This window comes from Pinus tabuliformis, chromosome 1_2 (genome assembly GCF_031772625.1).
Source record: "Pinus tabuliformis cultivar Carrire ecotype Pingquan chromosome 1_2, CPIR1, whole genome shotgun sequence".
In the NCBI taxonomy this organism is placed as follows: domain Eukaryota; kingdom Viridiplantae; phylum Streptophyta; class Pinopsida; order Pinales; family Pinaceae; genus Pinus; species Pinus tabuliformis.
Window position 1 is genome coordinate 1,324,226,308 of NC_142298.1, and position 8,414 is coordinate 1,324,234,721.

At 40.4% G+C, this 8,414-nt stretch overlaps 1 pseudogene; it reads left to right on the forward strand.

Moving 5' to 3' along the window:
• Nucleotides 1-884: 884 nt before the first annotated feature.
• LOC149211100 (transcription factor PCL1-like) lies at nucleotides 885-2,062 on the forward strand (annotated as a pseudogene).
• Nucleotides 2,063-8,414: the final 6,352 nt, after the last annotated feature.

Consider the following 8,414-nt stretch of genomic DNA (forward strand, 5'->3'; position numbering starts at 1 on the left):
TTGCCCCTTATTGCATTTAAATTCATCAGAAATAGATTTATTAGAAGACCCTAGGTTAGGGCTCTTACACATGGTATCAAAGCTTTGGTTCAAAATCTGGACCCAAGCCCACTAAACCCATAATTTATACTTCCCATTAATGACAACCTTTCATATAGATTTGAGCCCCATGCTTACACACAATCCATTAAACTATGTGAAGTCTATGTTGAGCTCAACCCACTACTTTAGTATAACATTTTAAATGAGTCATACATTAATACTACCAATCTCTCACCATGTAAGTATGTTCATAGAAATTGTTGATAACTTGATACGACATTTTAGCTCAAGAAATTCTGTAACTGATATTGGCATTTTTGGAAGTTATAGACCCAATGCCTACTACAGGTTTGTCTTGAAGACTGAAAGAGTGAGTTTTGAGTAGAAGAAACAGGCTTTCCAGCTCTTTAGATGGCGCAGGATCGGATCCTAGGGGCTAGAAATGGCTGAGAGTCATTAGATTTCACTGGAATATGCATCCAAAAGCTTCATACTAATCGGTTCTCACATATAAAAGCTAAATCATATATGGTAGCTGTCACCATAATTAATCGATGTATAGAATGCTAGTGAGTTATATATAGAGATAGATTGACAGTATTAGGACTTATTGGGGATAAAAATGTTGTCAAGAATGAATGTGAATGGTGGCATGTGGGGTCTGGAAGATGCCACAGACCTCCACTGCAACAATGATGAGAATTTGAATTTTCCAACATTCAAGGAAATGCTCGACGAAGAAGAATGGTTTACTTCTGACAACAATACTAACAATAACGATATAACTACTGCCAGTATGAATAAATGCTAACAGCCATCCTGAGGGCCCTTGTTTCAATATAGATATGAAGGAGGAGGATAGGTTGGCGAAATGGGAAGAGGAGCTACCATCACCGGAGGAGCTGATGCTGTTGACGCAGAATCTGATCACCCTAGATCTTGCTGCAACCTTCCAAATTCACACATCCTCTGCCTCTGCCTCTGCTCCAATGATATCTGGGTTCATCTTTCCGGGATCCGGTCAGCAGTAGCAACGTCCAGGGGGCGAGCCCCCAAAGAGGATCGAATTGGAGGAGGAGGAGTCATCGGTGGGAGGTGTGATAGAGAACGTGGGAGAGGAGCCAACTTGGATGCTGAAACAGCCCTGACTGGTTTGGACCCCTCAACTCCACAAGAGATTCGTGGATTCCGTCGCCCACCTGGGCATCAAGAAAATTGTCCCCAAGACCATAACTTAGCTAATAAACATGGAGGGCCTCACCTGCAAGAACGTAGCTAGTCATCTACAAAAATACAGGATTTACTTGAAGCGAATGCAAGGCTTGTCATTTGAGGGTCCCTCTCCATGTGACCAGCTCTTCACCTCCACTCCCATTCCACCCAGTCATTTTGTACATAGGGATGACATGGTGGTGCCCCTCGTTCCCATGGGTATCGGTGTTCCAGGATTGAGCCACAGTCATATGGTGGCCGGGCCACCGCATTACGGGGGTTTTGATCCCAGGTTTCTTACTACTCTCTCCGGGCAGCAGCAACCGCCCCCTCCTTTGAGACTAGAACCTTCTGCTACAACTCCTCGAGGTGAGTATGTCATGGTAGAAGACTTATCCTCCACAGCCACGCCCCCTCGCCAGGTTCTTACCCTGTTCCCCACTGGTGACAATTAATTATTTTATTGCTTTTCCCTTTTAGCGGATCCTTACCTTAATTCCCCCTTCAACGCGAGAATTTCATATGGACTTGATGAAATCTCTGTTTGAGGAATTCGGCCAATGTTATTCCATTAGCTACTTACTTCTGATAAGTCTGGCTTGGGCACATATCTGGTACGTAATACAGGATCATGCCAGGCAATAAATTATTATATTTTCTCATCAAATAATGTTTGTAGTGTGGCAAACGTGGCTAGAACTAGGGCAGGGGTTGGGGCTGGGGCCGTGGCTACTCACAGAATAGACCTCTCTACGGGTTTTCGATCCGAGCTGGAAAATAGTGATTTCTCAGGAATTCTGGTCTTCTATCTGTGACATTGGAGAACGCACCTAGAATAGAATAGTGCTTTGGACTTTTAGTAGAGTGTTTCCAACAATGAGTATATACAGAGCAGAGACCAAGCCATATACACTTTTGTGTTTCTGGCGAGCACATTTCTATTCAAAATATTGTTTACAAGTTCATTCTGTGCTGGAGCATACTTTCTCTTTTTCTCTCTTGATGTCACTTCCATGATCATGGTGTTTTTATTTATTGCTGCTCTACCTGCTACTAGAGGGTGACTTTCCAAATTAGGACTTTGAATGACAATAGGCATTGAACCTTTTGATTAAAAAAATTGAATCTACTTTGATATTGTGATTGCTAGGACAAGTCTTTCCGAATATCATTTCTTGCAATTCTTGTTGGTATCCATTTTATGGTTTTGATACCGTGGCTCTTTGTCAAAATTTTCTCAATATTTCAATTCGACTTTTGCCTGCTGGTGGACATTAATATCAATTTCATTTTAGGTTTCAATTCAATTTCTAGTTACCATCTTCTCTAACAGTGCTTTCAAGTTCATCATACACTTGGGATTGCCTCTTATTTTATATTCTTGTTAGCCTCTACTTGAGATTGCAAATTGACACCAAGGATGTTGTTGTAAGCAGAAATGGTCATTACTAACATCTATGTAAATAGTCATACCGATGCAACTAAATTTGCTTGCTCATTTTCTAAATCTTTATTTGACTTGGTTAAGAGAATATTTCTAACAATGATAGCTGGAATGAAAATATTGAATTGTACAGGTATGGATTTTATGATATTACACATGGTGAATCCAACACTAGCTCTATTAGGTTCAGACTCTGACAATTATGCTCTTGTTACCTATTCTCATATATGTTTACTCCACAGTTAAAAATATTGTGGCTTGTATCTTCTAGAATGTTCTATCCTATATATTGTAGGTTTCTAATCTTGTCTGACACTAGAATCATGATGATTTCCATGGGTCTAATCCATGATAAGTTAGTAACTGCAATGAGGAAAATTTTCTTTGTCTAGACTTAATCTTTTCCTATAACATTTATATTGTCTCATGTCAACTTATGGAAAAGATTTTAGGTGTGTAAAACTTACCAGGGTTCATAATCGCTTTCACTAGAGTTGAGTGAAAAGCTGTCCATTCCCTCCCCAGATTCTGCCCCTCCTGTTCTTCTCTTGGGAAACGCTGTTTAGTTTGGCATGCACTCTTTAAGTTGCTTTGTTCTTGTATGGAATTTTATGAATAACAACTGCATCTACCCCCTAATTCAAGCTATGTTTTAGCAGGACCTATCTCCTTACCCCCTTCATCTGCGTGGATACTTAAAAAAGATGCTTCCATTGATGCATGTTGTATGCCACAGAACCCACTTCTACTTCACGTGAAACTCAGGCCTCAGTTTCTGTCAGCAGATTTCTTTCATTAGATTCTATTATAGAGATGTAGCTTAATGTGAATGGAAAACCCGTTCACTGTTTTGGGGTCCATGTATATCTCATGTACATAGAAAACCATTATCTTTAGTGCCATTCCCAATTTTCCATTTGGCCTTTACGTTTCTCATTCATCTCAACATTTATTTCAGACATCATTTGAGTCTTCTTAGAGCACTTCCAGAACAAAAATTCTCAATAATGCATTTCTCTAGAATATAGAAACCAGACATAAATCAATCATTTGTCCAACCTGGGTTTTCTACTAACAGAATCCTTATGCCAATGATACAACCACAATGAGGTGGTGTCTCCTACTAACGTAATGGTTCATTGACTGAGTATCATAAATTAAAAACTGGCAGTACTCCATAATACTCCCTTTCACATGCTTTCTACATGCCAACTAAAGAAATTGGGTACACCTAACATCTGTGCATTGTGGAATTGACTCAATGACACAAAAACTCTCTTTCCTAAAAAACTTACTATCCCACATTGATTGAGAGGCTCAGTATGCAGTAACATTTAAGCCCCAATTCTAAGTTGTACAAATGTGGAATTGTATATGTTATCACTCAGGTTGCCCTTGGCTCCTTAAGGGATACGGCCGAGGTAACCACAAACCAATCTTTGGGCTGCATGTCCTAGCCTACCTGCAGTCATAGAGGGCTCTCTCTTTATGATTTAACTTTGTTTTGGGTTGATTTTAGGCTAGTTATGGTGTACAAGGGTTTTGTTTTGATTTTGGTGGGAAGGAGATGTTTTCAAGCAGAGTTGGGATGCATAGTGTGAGAAGTTCAAACCATTGGGCATGGAGTCATGGATTAGGGCTTGTTGTTGCATTTTCTTGGTCACAAGAGGAATATAGAGCAAGATAGCTACACATAGAACAATATCAAGCTGGAATAAAGATGGAATGAAGGTCAGAGATGAAAGGAAACTAAGAATCTTTCATTAGCTAACAGAGAGGGAAGGTGGATGAAAGTTTGTCTAGGAGCATTCAAGAATTCCTATAAAAAAGTCATATGTGAAAGAAACAAGGTAAACATGATCATTTAAGTATGCATATTCATAACCATTTCTAAGGGAAACATATAGAAATAACAAGAACTGAGCATAGGGTGCAGTCAAGCAAAACCTAAGCTATTCTTTTTTCTTGCTATTTAGATGGTAACACAATGGTGCATAAATATATGAAAACTGTAAAAAGAGGTAGGAAAACTTATTGAGCCATGTAGTATCACAGGAATTCCACAGTCACTCTTTAACCATTAATAACACAACAGTCAGTTCTTCATCCAAAGCAATCCAGCAGTCTTTGATTATAGAGCTTCTCAAAAATACAGCGCAAGCTCAGAATGAGGAATATCAACCAACCAAACCTTTAAACAATGAATTAGGGTGGCTTATATATAGAAAATATCCAAAAATATCTATTACAACAGACCTAAAACAGGTCTGAGGGAAATGAATTCTTTAATCTAATCTTGTCCTGAAATTAATGCAAGAAAATATCTTTGTGCTGCACTGGAGGCAGCTGTATCAAAATGAGTTAATATGGTGTCCTTATGGCTATGTGTTGTTCATTTAGCCATACCTGTGCTTTGGGTTTTGATCCCCTGCTCTTGAGTGGCTTTGATGTGCATTAACTGTGATCTAAGAGCCTTAAATGGCTTCATCGCTTTCTTTGACTTTGCTTGGGGACCTTTAATGCTCACCTACTTTGGTATTGCCGATCTGATACTCTTTGCCTCTTCACTGATACTCTTCAATTTAATCTGGGCTTCATATTTCCTCTGATACTCTTTCACTGTTGATTTGGACCACTTTCGTTTTCTTGATACATTTGAAACTGTCAAATCGCCCTGTTTTTGCCCTTTCAAGGCAAAAATAGTTGCTGCAAATGTTTTTCGTAGCCTCTAGAATGCTATTGGTGCTGGCCGATTTGAATATAAACATAAATGAGGAAATCCTGTCAAACTACGAATTTTCGGGCCTGTTGGTAGCCGAGCAATAGGCAACCTTCCATTTTGATCATTTTTTCTTAGCGATGCGCGATTACCGCTAAGCGTAATCGCGCATCAAAAACTGCCTCTATTTTTCATTTCGGGCATCCTTCGCTGCGATTTTTTGCGCTTCGCGCCTTTTTTGGTGATGACGTCAGCATGACGTCAGCGGTGGGTCCCAGTACGGCAGTGACGTGGCAAGGTGATGTGGCAGGGTGACGTGGTAGTACGACAGGGTGACGTAGCACTGACGTGGCGCTGACGTCAGGGGCGGAGAGACAGAAGGCGATTTGTGGTTTCATCGGACCGCCTTCTGTACAAGGGTGGTAAATGTCAGAGGGGCTCTGATGTAATCAAGGGCAGACACCTGTCTTCTGTACGACGGCAAAACCGCTAGGCTATCGGAGGATAACCGTCAATCGTCAGGGTGGCTCCGAAATCGCCGAGAGCCATCGGATCTGGGCGGGCGGATCGGAGTGCTGATGGAGTGCAGAGCTAGCAGCAGTTTTTATGTGCAGGGGCCCGCGTGAATATTAAATTAATATTTATATGGCGGGGGGTCAAAACTTTGGGTTTGTGGGTAAGAGAGGGGAAGGGAATGGCTATTAGTTTAACTAGAGGTTAAGCTAACTCCTGGTTTAAGACGGGGAAAGGCTAATGCTAAGCCCCAAATGGACTCAGCATTTCCCCAAACTGATGTTATAGGGCTATAGTGCCAGGGGATGGGAAGATGTACATAGGGGAGCTATTTAGTGGTTTTAGTAAGGGGAAGGGGAAAATAGATAGGGATTTACATAATAATGTTTAGAAGTTAATATGAATTTGTGAGGTGAAGTGTAGGGGGCTAAGTTTGTGAACTGAAACTTAGGCATAGGAGGTGAATGGACTGAGGAGAAATGATTTTTACACAAGAAATGTGGCTTCCTTTTACTGAAGAAAGTCAAAGCTTGACTTAGTATTTTACACAAATGAAGTGATAACAAGACTGGTTGGGCAGATCCCAAGGTCCTCAAGGGGATGTTAGTGAGTGATTTGGGGAATAAGAAGCAGGGGGAATTAGACATGCCTCGTTTGAGCTCCTCCAAATGAAAAATTGCCTCACAACTGTGATCTGAATAGATATAACACTTGAAATCATGAAATGGATCACATAGCTTGATTCTGCAACCACAAAACTACTTACCCAGCCTACTTACCTAACATTTTTTCTTCTTTTTGCATGGGTGCACTTGGACTTGCAGACCCTGATTATCTTCTTTTCTTTTGACTACCCTCCTATCTAGATGTACCCTTATATCTTCCAAGGGCCCAGATTAAGCAGTTGGGCTCCTTCATTTCTCTACCTAGCTACTCATCTGCCAAGCTTAAGCTGTTTGGACAAATATTCATTCTCTATCTTCTAAAACAAGAAATTTAAACCTAGGGAAGCCAAGATTAAGCTGTTTGGCTTTCCCTTATCTGTAAAACTCTTCAAAAATGGTATGATTCTTCAAAATGGAACTTCTTGGAAATATGGAACCTTTCAGCATGAAAAGGTGACATATTTGGCATGTAAAACAGTCAATCATGAAATATGAAACCTATTGCAATAGGAGGCTAACAGTGGCTCCACTTGGGGATGGTTTTTTAGGATGAAAAGCCAAGAACAGCAGGTCAAAATGCCTTGATCTTCACCTATTGCTGTAAACTGAAATTCTCCTTCTTCTCAATGCCTTTGACTAAATTCTTATAAGCTGATAAGCAATATCCTTTTGAGCTGAATTGCAGAAACATTCCCGCTCTGCTCTTTGCCTTTTGGGTGCTTGTAAACATATTGAAATCTGCTTGAGCACTTCTTTGGATTTATTCCAAAAACAGAGATCTGAAATAGAACTTTCTTTGATCTTTCCTTCAAAATTTGTTGCGTTGTTCCCTCTTATTGGCCTATTATAAGAAAAAGTGTTGAAAATACAAATATTAATGTACAGATAGTATACAGAGCTGTGTTGCGTTCAACAAAAGGGATCATGATAGTGCTTTAGCATTCGGCTATTGACAGGGCCTTCTTCAGCTGTGCTGCCATCCAGACTCTTCAGAAAATATGTGTTGTTGCCTTGAACAACAGAAATAATAAAGGGGCCTTTCCACAGGAAATCAAACTTGCCATGCTTTCCTTTGTCCTCTCTTCTTGAATCCCATCTTAACACTTTGTTGCCTATGCAGAAATCTTCAGCCTTGGTTCTTTTGTCAAACATTTTCTTGAGCTTCTCCTGTAAGATCGGAGCTCTGTCATACACTTGCTCTCTTGTTTGCTGCAAATGGATGGTTTGGTTTATTCTTCTTTGGATATCATTTGGTTCTTCCTGAATCTCTTGTAGCAATTTGATAACAGGGATTCCCAAAGAAGAGGGGAACTTGGCCTCCATGCCATAGACTAACTCATATGGGCTCATCCCAATGGATCTCTTAGTTGACAATCTGTCTGCCCATAGGGCGTTTACAATATTTTTGTGCCAGTTCTTCTTGTTCTCCTCCAAGACTTTCTTAATGATTTTAATCAAAATCTTGTTGGATGATTCGACCAAGCCATTACCTTGAGGGTAATAGGCTGTGGAGTGACCTAAGGTAATGTGGAATTTGTGGAAAAAACTGATCATTTTCTTGGATTTGAAGGCAGCAACGTTATCTTTAATGATCTTCTCAGGACAGCCAAATCTGGACAAAATGTTGGTTTCAAGGAATTGGATGATGGTGGAGTCATTGGCTTGCCTACATGGGATGGCTTCAATCCACTTGGTAAAGTAATCTGTGGCTGTTAGAATCCACTTATGATGGCCAGAAGAGGATGGATGGATTTCTCCGATGAAGTCAAGACCCCATTGTTGAAAAGGCTTCTCGGTTGAAATGGGTTTAAGGGGCAAG